General features: G+C 42.1%; 1 protein-coding gene across 1 annotated transcript in view; it reads right to left on the bottom strand.

The window, feature by feature from the left end:
• The window catches only part of LOC126184242 (uncharacterized MFS-type transporter C09D4.1-like), a 181,936-nt gene that overhangs the window by 152,900 nt on the left and 13,815 nt on the right, over positions 1-15,221 (bottom strand). The window lies entirely within an intron of this gene.

The following is a 15,221-nucleotide window of genomic DNA, read 5'->3' on the forward strand; positions in this document are numbered from 1 at the left end:
CCCGAATTAGAAAGTTCTGAGATATCTAGCGAGTCATGAAACGTATATCGGAAAGGCAGATTAGCCACCATAGGAGTGGCAGTGTTCAATACAGTTAACAAAAATATTGTCCCTATTGACGTAGAAGTTGAGAGTTATAGTGAAGTTATCAGGTCACGTATAACAGGCCTAGATAAAACTAACTTAATTGTTGGACGTTTTTAGCAGCCACCCTATTCCACCGCGACAGTTATAGAGTCATTCAAAATTAAGCATACTGTCGGAAGCTTGTAGATACCCAGATCATGCAATTATAGTTGGAGGCGACTTTAATTTAGACAGGAACGTCTATGGACTCCTTGTGTGGGGTACAGACAGCCAGTCTTGCGAAGTACTTTTGAACACGTCTTCAGAAAACTGCCATGAGCAGCTAGTTCGGCAGCTCATGCCCAATGAAAATATCTTAAATCTTGTAGCTACACACAGGCTGGACGTTATCGACGGCGTCAGTGCAGTGATGGGGGTTAGTGATCATGATATCATACCGACTATGGTTACGAATGTTAATAAGTCAGTCAAGGAGGCTAGGAGAGTATTTCTGCTAGCAAGGGTAGATAACCAGTTGTTAGCATCTCACTTAAACAATGAACTGACATCACTTAACTCCAGTAACAGGGACGTAGGGAAATTATGGACAAAGTTTAAACAGACTGTAAATCGTGGTCTGGCGAACTACGTGCCTGGTAAGTGGATTAAGGGCGGAAAAGACCAACCATGGGTTAACAACGAAATTCGGAAAATGCTGAGGAGGCAGAGGCTGTTGTACTCTCAGTTCAAAACTACACTGGTGTTACTTATGTTTTAATGTTTGACCTTTTGAAGACTACTATGTGTTATATTTTAATGTATTCGTGCACCTGTGAAAAGATCTATGCGAGAAACATACAACTGCCACCACCACATCTTAGCAAAAAGTCTGGCTGATAACACGAGAAAATAATTCTGGTCCTATGTAAAATCGCTAAGCGGGTCTAAGGCTTCGATCCAGTCACTCGTTGACCCGTCTCGAGTGGCAGTTGAAGGTAGCAAAAGGAAAGCCGAAGTTTAACACTACACCGGTGTTACTTATGTTTTAATGTTTGACCTTTTGAAGACTACTATGTGTTATATTTTAATGTATGACTTGAGCAACTCAGCTCTCAAATCACTACATCTTTGACGATATGTTCTTCATGTAATTACCTCACCTTCTGACGAAGTCACCCTTAGAGGTGACGAAACCTGGTCAAGGTTTATAGAAAACCTATGCAAGCGGTTGGCTGATTTTTACATATTTAAAAAAAAGTTTAAAATTTCACGTTTAATTAATCGTTTACGCATGACAATCGTACAAACATACCGTCTTTTGACCATCGAACAAACTACCGTATAGTATTAAGCATCTCTGGCATGGAGAAACAACTGAAACAGTTGAAAACAAATTAGTCACCAGATCCGGATGAAATACCAGCTCGGTTTTACAAAGATTACTCTACGGCATCGTCCCCTTAATTAGCTTGCACTTTTCGCGAATATCTCGCCCAACGCTAAGTCCCAAGCAGTTAGAAAAAAGAGCTGGTGACTCCTGTAATAAGAAAGGTAAAAGAATGGACCCGCGTATTTACAAACAAAACCTTAACATCGATTTGCTGCAAAATTCTTGAACATGTTGTCAGTTCAAATGTGATAAATTTTCTCGAGATTGAGAAACTTATGTCCCCAAATCAGCACAGTTTTACAAAGCACCCCTTGTGTGAAACTCAGCTTGACCCTTTCGCACATGATATACTGCGAACTAAGGATGAAGGCCAACAGACAGGTTCCTTATTCCTAGGTTTCCGGAAAGTGTTTCATACGCTGCCCCGTTGCAGGCTGTTAAAGAAGGTACGAGCATGTGGACTAGGTCCACAGATATGTCAGTGACTCGAAGACTTCTTAAGTTATAGCACCCAGTATGTTGCACTCGACGACGAGTGTTCATCAGCGACGAGGGCATCATCAGGAGTGCCCCCCGGTAAGTGTGACTGGACAGCTATTATTTTCTGTATACATAAATGATCTGCTGGTCTGAGTGGACAGCAATCTGCAGTTGTGTGCTGATGATGGTGTGGTGTGCGGGGATGTGTCGAAACTGAGTGAATGTACTGACGTTGAACTACATTCGTGTTTCACTTAGTGGAGATTATCGGCAGATGTTGTTAGGATTCAGTTGAAGGTGGTGTATTAACTGTTAGCGGGATAGATACACCAGTCCAATGACCGACTTTCGGCTTATTTCTGAAAGCAGGTGGATATAAGGCTTTAATTATTGACGTTGGAGTTGTGAGAAGTTTAATTCTGTCCTACGGGCCATTGCGAGGCTGGTGGCCTTTATTGAGGCTTATTTTACATGTCTGGCAGAGCAGCGAATTCATCCGCGTCCGCTAATCCTATCAAATCTATGAAGCAGTACGTCGCGTAACTCGTCCCTCGCTCCGCCTATCACCGAGAGTGCGTGGATTCTGTCCGCGACCTTGATGTGACTACGTGCAGCGCCACGGATGCTCCGTGGCACAGACAAAAGGAGCGTTTCAAATGCAACTTAGAACCACTTAAACCTAACTAACCTAAGGACATCACATACATCCATGCCCGAGGCAGGATTCGAACCTGCGACCGTAGCGGTCGCGCGGTTCCAGACTGAAGCGCCTAGAACCGCTCGGTCACTCCAGTCGGCCGGAGAATAATTGGTACAATAAATTTCGCAGTACCACACAGTACTCCTGTATCTGCAACAAAATAAAATCCTAATATCCCTTTTCTCAGCGGTATGCATACAGGTTCGGAGAGAGGTGGTGACATTATTTGTGTAGCAGATAGTTCCGCTTACAGATGCTGCGACTTCAAGGGTCGCAAAAAACTCGACACATGGGGATGGCCCTTGGCCTGCTGCAGGAGAAAAATACCAGGCCAGTTGGATGAATCAACAGTCTGTATCTCGTCTTTGAAGCTTTTGTTGCACCAATTCACCAATACACCTGTTACCTCAATTTTCCGTCCTTGGAATTTGATTTGTAGCTTTTTTATCGTATGTTTTCGTTTAACACGATTCTGGTTTTGTTCATCGATATTGTTTCGAGCTTTCATTACTCGCTGTCGCAACGTTCAATCCCTACTGTGTTTTCGGCTATCGAGTTAGCGTCGATCTTGGTATCCGCACGCTAAGTACCGTATTTCGCAGCATGATCTGCCTACATTGTGTGAAGCCACGACGCAAAAGTAACAACCACAGAAAACACTTTAGCTGCATATCCTCGCTAGAGTTCTGGAAAAACGTACCTACTTAACGCCGTAATCCGCTCTCTAATACTCTTTGCTGTGGACGTCGAATGATGCGGAGTAGTTTATATCCGTTGGGATATCTTTCCGTATACTATCATGCAACATCATTACCGCGTGAAAGCGGCGTATCGAAAATTTTATTGTTTATGTCCTGTACAGCTTACAATTATAACGAGATCAAACGACCATGGGAAGCTGCAACGCATATCAGGAATGCTATTACTTAGGCGCAGTCCGTGTATCCATCGTACACTGATGGACAGCAGGATACATAACTAAGCTACCAAACACAATACGAAAACAGACTGACGCATGGTTTTCGAACTTTTAAGCTCCACAGCATCCAAATTATGATTTCTGGACAAATATTTTCTCCTGAAAATGACCTGTCGGTCGTCCAGCACAGCATTCAAAATGCTGCCTATGTTTTTCTGACATCCCATTGTATTACCAGAAGTTAAGCAACCTTATATACCATATTAACGAGAGTGGTCAGAAAAGTCCACTGCAGGAAAAGGGTAATCTAGGAAATACAAAAAACACACAAAATTATTAATTCTCTAGTAGGAGCAGATATTACTATTCCACGTGGTCGCCATGGTTGTCAAGCATTTGTTCCATCGGTAAGCCAATCTATCGGAACAGTTATAAAAGAAACCATGGTTCAGGTTTAGGGGCGCTTTAACAGCGGCCTCCTGTACACTGGTGTCGATTTTAGACTGGTGAACAACCAGATGCTTCTTTAACGGTCCAAAGTGATGAAAATTGATTGGTGTGAGATCCGTTCTGTATGGGTAGAGTTCCAATAGCGTCCATCGGTAACGCTGGACAATATCACGCGTAACCGAGTCCGTATGAGGTTGTGTTTTGTGCATCAAAACGACAACTTTCGAAAGCAATGCTGGTTGTTTGCACCGAATCGCTTTCTACAACCGTGCAACATGGTACACTGACTAGCAGCATTCTCGGTTTCTTCATGGATGAAGAAATCACCCAGCATTACATCCAACGTGTCCCAAAAGACCGGATCCTTAACTTTCTTCGGGGCTCATGTTGTTTTGATCTCTTAATTTGGGTTTGGGAGGGGGGAGCTGGAGGAGATGCATGCCATTAGCGATTTCTGCGTCTCAGGTGTATACATGGTGCACCCACGTTTTGTTTATTGTGGCGATACGATGCAGTAATCGGTCACCCACCCAGGTGTTACCGCATTAAGTCCTGGTTTTATTCCCTTACAAGGGACCCAACCCGGCTTCGCACTCATAGCAGAATGTATCTACTTCCAGACGACTTCACTGGCCTAATGTATTTTGTTTGTGTCCACGAATAAAATTCAGAGGAGTGAATGTCATCACTTTCATTTAACTTACTCGATGTAAGCAGCGCACGTCAGGAGGCATTAATCTTATGTGTTCCATACTGAATTGGTGTTTGGTGTGACATCTCGTGGCAATGATGGGAGCACATTGTGATGTCAGTAATAAATAATACAACCAATGTAAAGACGGTATGTGAATCATGGGCATATATGTGTATGAGTGATTCAATATGTGTCGAAGGCTGGCTGCCGTGGCACAAATAAAAGGAAACATAAGGAAATACACACATGATCTACATGTTTCGCTCGTGTTACATCTCTCCTCTTGTGAAGATTGGTGCGCACCGTGCTGTATTATTGAGACTCATTGCCGACAGTTCTTTGTCGTGGACTCTTTATAGCAGACTTCTTCACCGTGTCACGCAATGAATAGTGTTCACATGTAGATTCAAGGAAAGCAGAAATCTGAAATGTGAGTCATCTATTGTGCTACTAAAAGAAAGTAATGTACGTAACAGAAACAAAGTTGCTGAAGTATTTTTTGGGAGAACGTTTTACTTCAAGCATAAAAAATTAAAACATCACATATTTTGGATTCGCACGTTTTTCCACTAAGCAACTGTTCTCAAACGATGGCAGGGAAATTATTCATTAAAAATACTTGATCACTTCAGACTGTAAGTCTCACATCAAAGCTTGATGATGAGGTGTTTATCATTTCGCCATCGGTTATATTTATTACTATACTTGAAAGTTGAAATTCACTGCCCATTGTTCGAGGAATCCGTAGGAAATTTCTGAATTCCAATCAAGAACATGGTGCCTATGTCTTTATCGGCTTCAAACAGCCTAAATCTCCTTCTCGCAAATGAAGATCCGTTTATCATTCTTCTATATAACTTGAAAGTGTCTGTAGCGTCGCATGTTTGTTCCGAGCGAACACTTGTTTTAGGATAGCTAGCTGCATGTAACTTCGGGGGCTTACATCTGCCGGCCTAACCAGGAGACACACGTGCGTCTGTCACTACCTGCCGTGGGAAAGCTAGCCAATGTCTCTTACTGCACCCGTACATTCACCACCTATAAGAACCTAAATAAATTATATTAAATATTATTCAATCATTTTCAAAATCGGTACACTACCTTTTGTCATTCAGGAGAAGATTGTATCAAAATTCCAACGTAGAAACTATCATAGTTACAGAGATAGAAAATACTGCTGAAAAAGTAAAAAAACGACACTTAGGGAACTAAATTCACTTTGGAAATATAATAGTTCATCTTTTGGTATTATCTAAAAACATAAACAGAACTCTCAGTGTGCAGAAGTAATTAATTGAGATTTTGTATTAAAAGTTTAATTATTCTCCGTTTTCGTAATATAAAAATCAGACAAAATTATTAATGGTGTCTAAGATTGTTGTGAGAGTATATGTGATTGAATGAGAGTGTGTACGTAGGACATTCGTCAAAGTTTAGTGTTGCATTATATACAGTCTTAAGTAACCTGCAAGAGTTAAGCAAGCCCGTCACGGGAAAATGTTTATAGGGAATTTACCCACTTTGTTGATGACGTATGTCTAGGTGTTATTGTAACAGAGTAGTCAGAAAGTCAGTTGGAGTAAAATTTGTGTTTAAAGTATATTTCCAGATTTATTGCCTTTTCGTTTTCGTTTACTATTTGCATATCAGAATGACGTAGATGTGTCTGTGTATAAGGATTGGTGCAAGCCAGTTTTGGTGCGAGTACGATTATGAGCGAGCATTCTGATTGGTAGTCAGTATGGTCAGCCAATCAGAACTGAGACGGTTCCCGCTCGTTACCTTACAGTGGAAGTGAGGCCACAACCACAAGGAAGGAGTCGTTCGGCAGCTTCGGTCGCGGAAGGACATGTTAAATGTGATGTTTCTAATTATGTGTAAAATGAAGGAGTACTGAGTTCCTCGCATTTCATACGTGGCGTGACTAACGCTGATGTAGTTACGGACAGTTTTGTGAAGTTTGGAAGTTTTGGAATTGCTTTGCTGGAATGAAATTCGTGTGTGAAAATTTGGCCTTCATAGTATCCACGTGGCATGTTTCAGTATTCAACCACTGAGCATTTGTTGGCGAGAAATTTGTTTCTTTTAGAAATCCATAAGAAGGACCGAATGTAATAACTCGAATTAAAGGTGAAATTAATGACTGTGAAAACGTTGTTTAATTCGGGTAATTATTGGCTACACCCTCGTGGAACCAACTATCCTTCCCAAAGCCTCACAGGTGAGATATACACTGGAGCGCCAAAGAAACTAGTATAGGCATGAGCATTCAAATACAGAGATAAGTAAACACGCAGAATACGGCGATGCGGTCAGCAACGCCTATATAAAGCAACAAGTGTCTGGCGCAGTTGCTAGATCGCTTACTGCTGCTACAGTGGTAGGCTAACAAGATTTAAGTGAGTTTGAACGTGGTGTTATAGTCGGCGCACGAGCGATGGGACACAGCATCTCCGAGGTAGCGATGAAGTGGGGATTTTCACTTAGGACCACTTCACAAGTGTAGCGTGAATATCAGGAATCTGGTAAAACATCAAGTCTCCGACATCGCCGGGGCCGGAAAAAGATCCTGCAAGAACGAGACTAACGACGACTGAAGAGAATCGTTCAGCGTGACAGAATTGCTGTAGATTCCAATTCTGAGCCATCGACAAGTGTCAGCGTGCGAACCATTCAACGAAACATCATCGATACGCTCGTGTACCCTTGGTGATTGCGCGACACAAAGCTTTACGCTTCGCCTGGCCCGTCAACACCGACATTGGATGTCGATGACTGGAAACATGTAGCCTGGTCGGACGAGTCTCGTTTCAAATTGTATCGTGCGGATGGACGTGTACGGGTATGGAGACAACCTCATGAATCCCTTGGACCCTGCAAACTGGTGGAGGCTCTATAATGATGTGGGGTGTGTGCAGTTTGAGTGATATGGGACCCCTAATACGCCTAGATACAACTCTGACAGTAACACGTACGTAAGCATTCTGTCTGATCACCTGCATCCATTCATATCCACTGTGCATTCCGATGGTCTTGGTCAATTCCAGCAGGACGTGATATCCAACACGTCTAAAATTGCTACAGACTGGCTCCAGGAACGCTCTTCTGAGTTTAAACACACCCGCTGGCCACCAAACTCCCCAGATATGAACATTATTGAGCATGTCTGGGATGCCTTGCCACGTGCTGTTCAGAAGAGATCTCCATCGCCTCGTACTCTTAGGGATTTGTGGACAGACCTGCAGGATTCATGGTGTCAGTTCCCTCCAGCACTACTTCAGACATTAGTCGAGTCCATGCCACGTTGTGTTGCGGCACTCAGCGTGCTCGCTGGGGCCCTACACGATAACAGGGTGATGTTCAAATGGTTCAAATGGCTCTGAGCACTATGGGACTTAACTTCTGAGGTCATCAGTCTCCTAGAACTTAGAACTACTTAAACCTAACTAACCTAAGGACATCACACACATCCATGCCCGAGGCAGGATTCGAACCTGCGACCGTAGCGGTCACGCGGTTCCAGACTGAAGCGCCTAGAACCGCACGGCCACACCGGCCGGCAACAGGGTGATGTACCAGTTTCTGTGGCTCTTCAGTGTATGTGTACTTCCTGCCGGTGGACCTGCGTCCGCTGCTGGAAGACGTATCTTTGGTGGTACTAAGGGTAATGTAATTACCACATGATTATGCCCCAGCTCACAACCGTCTTGAGTGAGGAGGCTAAAACACTAGTACAGACAGAACATTCGCCGGCCGAGGTGGCCGAGCGGTTCTAGGCGCTACAGTCTGGAACCGCGCGACCGCTACGGTCGCAGGTTCGAATCCTGCCTCGGGCATGGATGTGTGTGATGTCCTTAGGTTAGTTAGGTTTAAGTAGTTCTAAGTTCTAGGGGACTGATGACCTCAGAAGTTAAGTCCCATAGTGCTCAGAACCATTTGAACCATTTGAACAGAACATTCCCACTTTAGTGGTGTGTTCTCATGTGTTCTTTCAGTCACTGAAACCTGCACTGTAAAAGACCTTTAATCTCCGCCTACAAGTGGGGGTATCTCCTTTGGAACACATTTTCGGTCACTTGTCCATATGAGTTATCATGGCTTAAATTCAAATCAATTGTACTGAGGCAACTGAGTCGTTTATATCAAATAAATTAATAAAGGTGGTGATGATCCCCCACAGAACACAAAATAGGTCACAACACTTTCAGAAGCAACGAAAAAAAGCATGCCAAATTTAAAAGAACACAAAATATCCAAGACTTGTGATGTTTTATTGAAGCTCGAAACTTAGAGCAGACTTCTATGCAAGATGCCTCCACTCTGAAACGCTGTTTCGAAATCTGAAAGAAAATCAAAAGAGCTTCTTGTCGTATGTAAAAGTAGTCCACCGGCAAGACACAATCAGTGCGCGATACCAATTGTAATATTACCAGTAACAGCGTCACTAAAGCGGAGCAATTAAACAGTTTTCCGAAATTCCTTCAGCCAATAAGTTGAAGTAAATATTCCAGAATTTTTTTATTCTTATTCTCTCAGGGATAGTTTCGTGCCGTTTGTCCCTATTTAGTAAAGTCACCTTGCATATTTCCTACAGCCACAGGGTCTCTCTCCGAAGAGTTGTCAGGCGCATCTTTTCTGGTAGTCCGTAGATATCTGCAATTTCATTTTTGTAATGTATAACAGGAGTCAGACCAAACAAATACTGCTCATCATGTGTTTCATGAGACGCCCTGTGTAGACGGTTTGTAGGTTAGTTTCCCATTACAAACAAAATGATTATTAAAGCGGAGTTTTTCCGTTCACATTTGATAGAGCGGTCCAAAATCAGTCTAGTGCGATATTCGTTTTATCGATATGTATCAACAGAGACACTAAAACTCGAAGAATAACCAGGACTCCAGCAGTGGCTACTGAGCGCTGTTGCATGGCGGTAGCAGTTAGGGCTGACAATGGCGGTGCTGTCGCTAAAAGATTGTGACCTACACGAACACACGTAAATTTCCAGATGATGTTTGTAAAGTAAATCACATCCAGTTCATACAAGTGAGAGACGAAGAAAGGCCGATTGTGACCGAACCAGTATGAACAGTCATAACCGCAACTGCTATTGAAAGTCAAGTCAGTAGTGTCTAGATCTGGATTCAGTAACCACTCTGTAACTGCGCGTCCAAGTAAAGTGTAACAATTTTTCTATAACTCTTGTCTAGAAACATATGCATAGTGTTTTAGTAAGAATTAAAGCAACATAAAATCATGTCATTGCATCCCTGCTTTATTTACATAGTAATCTGTCACTAAGTGAGCATTATTAACACATGCAAAATCTACTGCAAGAACAAACAAAAACTGTCAACTACAAGTTCCACTAATGGAAGCTAAGACGTACTCGTAGGATCCTAACGTACAGTTAGTCTATCACCGCGATTTCCGAACAATTAGTTTAACGTCACTGATTTTACGCGACTTGGTGTTGTTCTATAGAAATAGTCAGCCGAAACTGTTTTCAGAGAATGTCTATCCGGGTGGACGTCAAGCACGTGGTGTTGTAGAACCCTTGTGGTTGAGTAGTCCGCGTGACAACAAGCCACAACAAAACTGTGTCCCTACCACGTGCCCCATGTTTCCACACGATGGACGGCGTAGTGCAGAGCTCCGACGGACAGTATAATGGGCAGTCCCGATAGCTTGAAGTGATAAGGCATTTGCTTAAGGATGAATATGACGGAATTATCTCTCTTGAATCTTGTTCAAATGGCTCTGAGCACTATGGGACTTAACATCTGAGGTCATCAGTCCCCTAGAACTTAGAACTACTTAAACCTAACTAACCTAAGGACATCACACACATCCATGCCCGAGGCAGGATTTGAACCTGCGACCGTAGCGGTCGCGCGGTTCCAGACTGAAGCGCCTAAAACCGCTCGGCCACTCCAGCCGGCCTTGAATCTTGTATTCAGGACTCTGTGGTGTAAACACTTGTGGATACGAACGACAGTTTACGTATCTACCGACGAGAAACAGGTGTAGGAGGTAATACCTATCCATATTTTGAGGCAGAAACTCGTAAAGGTTTGAGAAAATACCGTCTCTGTGGGGTGGATCTCGAGATTTGGTACACAATAGTGCTATGTAGAAATAATGAGAACCTTGTGTAATTAAAATAGCAAAATTTGCGATAATGTGACTATCGCTGGGATCAAACAGGGAAACTGGGACGTAATCCCAATAGGTGGAAATGACAAGACGCTCGTGTAAGTACTGAAATCGTGTAAATTACAGAGAATAGCAAAAATTAGTGAACAATGAAAAAACGTCAGTGTTGAGACACAAACCCAGGACATCCCAGCCGCGAACCCTAATAGACAGAAGTAATGACATGCCTATGTAAGTGTCCAAACAGCAAATTAGTAACGAGAGGAAATTGAAAAAGATCCTGTATCAGGTCACAATACCATGATCGTCCAGACGTAATTCGCTATATGAGGAGGGAGGGAGGTTTTCGACCACCATTTCTACTTAGGAGAAGTGAACTAGACTACGCCGGGAGAGGGCAAACATTAGTGAAAACAAATCAAGTAGGCGTCAATTTCTCTTACCAGTGAGGTCACAAATAAAAATAGGTAAAGTGAAATACTGACAATCATACAACGTCAGCCCATTTCATCGGTCAACAACTACATTTCTAAAACTGTCATCAATAATCTGCTCTGGGAGTCACATTTGTTTACTGCAGAGATGTAATATATATGATCCCCCGCAAACTATGGACCTACCCGAGGTGAGATGGCTTGTGTACCTCAATGAGACAGATAGCCGTACCGGAAGTGCCACGACATAGGAAGGGTTTTTGTGAAGAGGTCATAATATCATGAGGTTCCAAAAGAGAGATTCGGTCCTCACAGTAGTGCTAGGGGTAGCAGCCTGAATGACTTGTCACATTAGCCAACATGGCCTTGTTATGCCAGCCGCGGTGGCCGAGGCGCAACAGTCCGGAACCGCGCGACTGCTCCGGTCGCATGGGTGGTGTGATGTCCTTAAGTTAGTTAGGTTTAAGTAGTTCTAATTTCTAGGGGACTGATGACCTCAGATGTTAAGTCCCATAGTGCTCAGAGCCATTTGCTATGCTCGTTCTGCGAGTGACTGAAAGCAAGAGAAAGCTAAAATCGTTATGTTTACTGAGAAGATGTATTTCTACTGTATGGTTTAATGATGACGGTATTCTGTTGGATAAAATATTCCGAAGTGAAAATTACCCTCCAATCGGACCTCCGGGTAACAACTTCAAGAGTATATTCTCATCAGGAGAAACAAAACTGACGTTCAGCAGATGGGAGTGTGGATAACGTTAGATCCCGTTATCGGGTAAGTAGGTTAGAGAATGAAATGATTCACGTCGCTAAGAGAGTCGAAAATTTGTGATCCAGAAGTTGTATTGAGTAGTAGGAAAAGGAAGAAGAGTAAAAATAGAAGCAGGACAAGTGTACGAGGAAAGGAATAAAAGGAGAAGCCGCTTTGGAGAATTTTGACCAGAGCATAATTTAAGAATTGATAAGTCTTGCTTTAACAACCATGAAAAAAGATTGCACATGTGGAAGAAACCTGGAGACAATAGAATATTTCAGATACATTATACAACGATATCACAAGATTTTCGAAACCAGATTTTAAACTGCAAAATCTTTGCAGGGGCAGATGTGGACTCTGACCATAAGTTGCTGGTTATGAACTACGAATTAAAACTGAAGAAATGTAGGAAGTTAAGTAGATGGGTTCTGAATGAAACCATATAACCAGTAGTTGTTCAGAGTTTTGGAAGCGGCATTAGGTAACGATTTTCTGAGAAAAATAGAATACGGACTGATAGTTTTGAGAGATGAAGTAGTAAAGATAGTAGAAGACCAAAGAGGCAAAAAGACAAGGCAAAGTAAGAGTCCTTGCAAACACAAGAGGTATCGAATTGACGAAAGGAGAAAATATAACAGTACAGCAAATGAAGCATGCAAAGGCGAATACAGACAGTTGTGAATATTACCACACAATCAGTTTACTAAGTCATTGTTGCAAAATGCTGACACGAATTACTCGCAGAAGAATGGAAAAACTGTTAGAAGCGTACCTCTGGAAAATCAATGTCGGTTCCGGAGAAATTCAGGAACACTCGAGACAATACTGACCCTACGAGTTATCTTAGATCATACACTGAAGAAAGGCAAACATATAAACTCACCGAAATTCTCCTTGTATCAGGGATAAAATGCAGGAAGTGAAATATTATCTACATTTTGTACAGAAACCAGACCGCTGTTATAAGAGTCGACTGTCTTGAAAGAGTAACAGCAGTTGAGAAGGAAGTGAGACAGGGTTGTAGTCTATCCCCGATGTTATTCAATCTGTACACTGAAGAAGCAGTGGAGAAACCCAAAGAGAAATTTAGAAAGGGGATTACGAGTAGAGTACACCGAGAAAAAAATTAAAACTTTGAGATTTGACGATGACACTTCAATTCTGTCAGAGATGGAAAAGGACTTGGAAGAGCAGTTGAACGGAATCAATAGTCTCTTGAAAAGACGTCGTAAGATGAATATCAACAAAAGTAAAACACCAGTAATGTATACAGCCGAACAAAATAAACGACATGGCTGAAATAGAGAAAATACAAAATGTAAAGTGACAATATCAAGAAAAGAATTTCTTAAAAAAATTATTAACTTCATGAGTAAGTTTAACCGATAGAAAGTGTAGGTTTATATTGAAATGAAACATGGGTGGTAAACCATACTAACGTGAAGATAATAGAAGATTTTGAAATTTGGTGCTACAGAAGAATGCTACAGATTAGAGGGGTAGATCGAATAACTAATAAGGATACGAAGAATCGAACCACGGATATATCACACCACACATCAAAGTCCTGATTTTTATCAGCCAGTGCTATAAGATGCTGGGAAAACTCACGAAAAATTCCGTAAGAGCTTCCGAACCACATGTTTCTGACAGTGACAGACTTCACATTCCCGTTGCACGTGAAGTTTCAGCTACGAACGGAAACGACTGACATACACAACTACAATGCGCTTTAAAATGGGGACACTGTAAAAACTATTTTATTTTTATGGCTCAGTGTGTGACACAATGCACGAAATATTTTTCCTTATTCAAAGCTCATCCTGTATGAAAGATCACTTTTTACGGTTTGCAGAAAGATATACCCGATGAATAATTTCGTTGCTAAACTCAGCACGTAAATAAAGATAGCTGGTGTGATACCTAATGACAAGGTAACTTTTGTCTTGAAACAATACAGCTGTAAAAGACGTGTGACTCATAACACTGTGCTCTTGTGAATTAGTCGTTAAGGGTTTTATCGGAATGAGGAAACTGTAGCTTTTAGTCAAATAATTAGACTCTTCCAGAAGATCTGTTGCTTTTATGGAGCTTTTAAATTTTGGGACATTTACGTACTACGATGAAACCTAAGGTAGGAGACTGCTCATGGAACTATTTATCGTGACGTACTTGTATTTATACGGATGTTTTCCCACCCTGAACTGTATCCTTTCGTTGCTATCAGTTTCATCAAAAGCGATCAGCTCAGTGCAGTGGACCAGCAGTTTACTAAAAACATTTTCATGCGGTCCACCAAAAAACATCGTAAGTAAGGACTGACACAAAATGAAAGAGACTGATGCTGTAAATTTGGGCACTCAATAAATATGGCCAACTAAAGGAGATCACATTCAAAGTAAGACGTATTTGAATCCAGACACATCTCGGACAGAAAGAAAAATCGGATCCCGCTGAACACAGCTGGGAAGCAATTCATATATTAGTATTGGAACTGACAAGAGTGTTGTGCGGGTCCAAAGGATTTCGGGACAGCATAATAAAGGAAGCCATCTAAATCAGGACAAACGATGCCCTCGCAAACAGAAACGCTAGATACCAACTGACAGTCGTTTGAAGCATCGACATTTACTACACAGCCATTGGTTATTAAAACTGCAACACCATGAAGGCAGTATACAACAAACATCAAACGGTCATAAAGTGTACTGCATATTTGGATTAGAGCCCTGCACACGGATGGCCAATCCGCGTTGCCCGCACGCGTCTGCATTGTGCAAGTGAGAGCGCGAATACGCTTCTCGAACGATACGGAAAATTGCCAAAGATTACCGATGCTAATTTTACCCTCCTGGACGGATGTACACCCTGCCATCCACGCGGCTATCACAGCTGGTTGAGGCTTGTTCGCAGACACGTGGATTTCACGCGGCTGCGCTAAGTTCCACATGGGCTGCGAATTTGCAGTGTGCGCAAGTGCGATGCCCTTCTTTTACTACTAGACTTGCGTGAAATTTATGTGAATAACGAATAACGCATACAAATAAATTATTATTTATTATTCGCTAATAACAAATATTATTCGAAACATTATTAACTTACACGAATGAAAACACTTATTCGTCATCTGTGACTAAAGAGTGTCAAGAATAATACATAAATATGAAATCCAATGCCA

The sequence above is a fragment of the Schistocerca cancellata genome, chromosome 4 (assembly GCF_023864275.1).
Source record: "Schistocerca cancellata isolate TAMUIC-IGC-003103 chromosome 4, iqSchCanc2.1, whole genome shotgun sequence".
Taxonomy (NCBI): domain Eukaryota; kingdom Metazoa; phylum Arthropoda; class Insecta; order Orthoptera; family Acrididae; genus Schistocerca; species Schistocerca cancellata.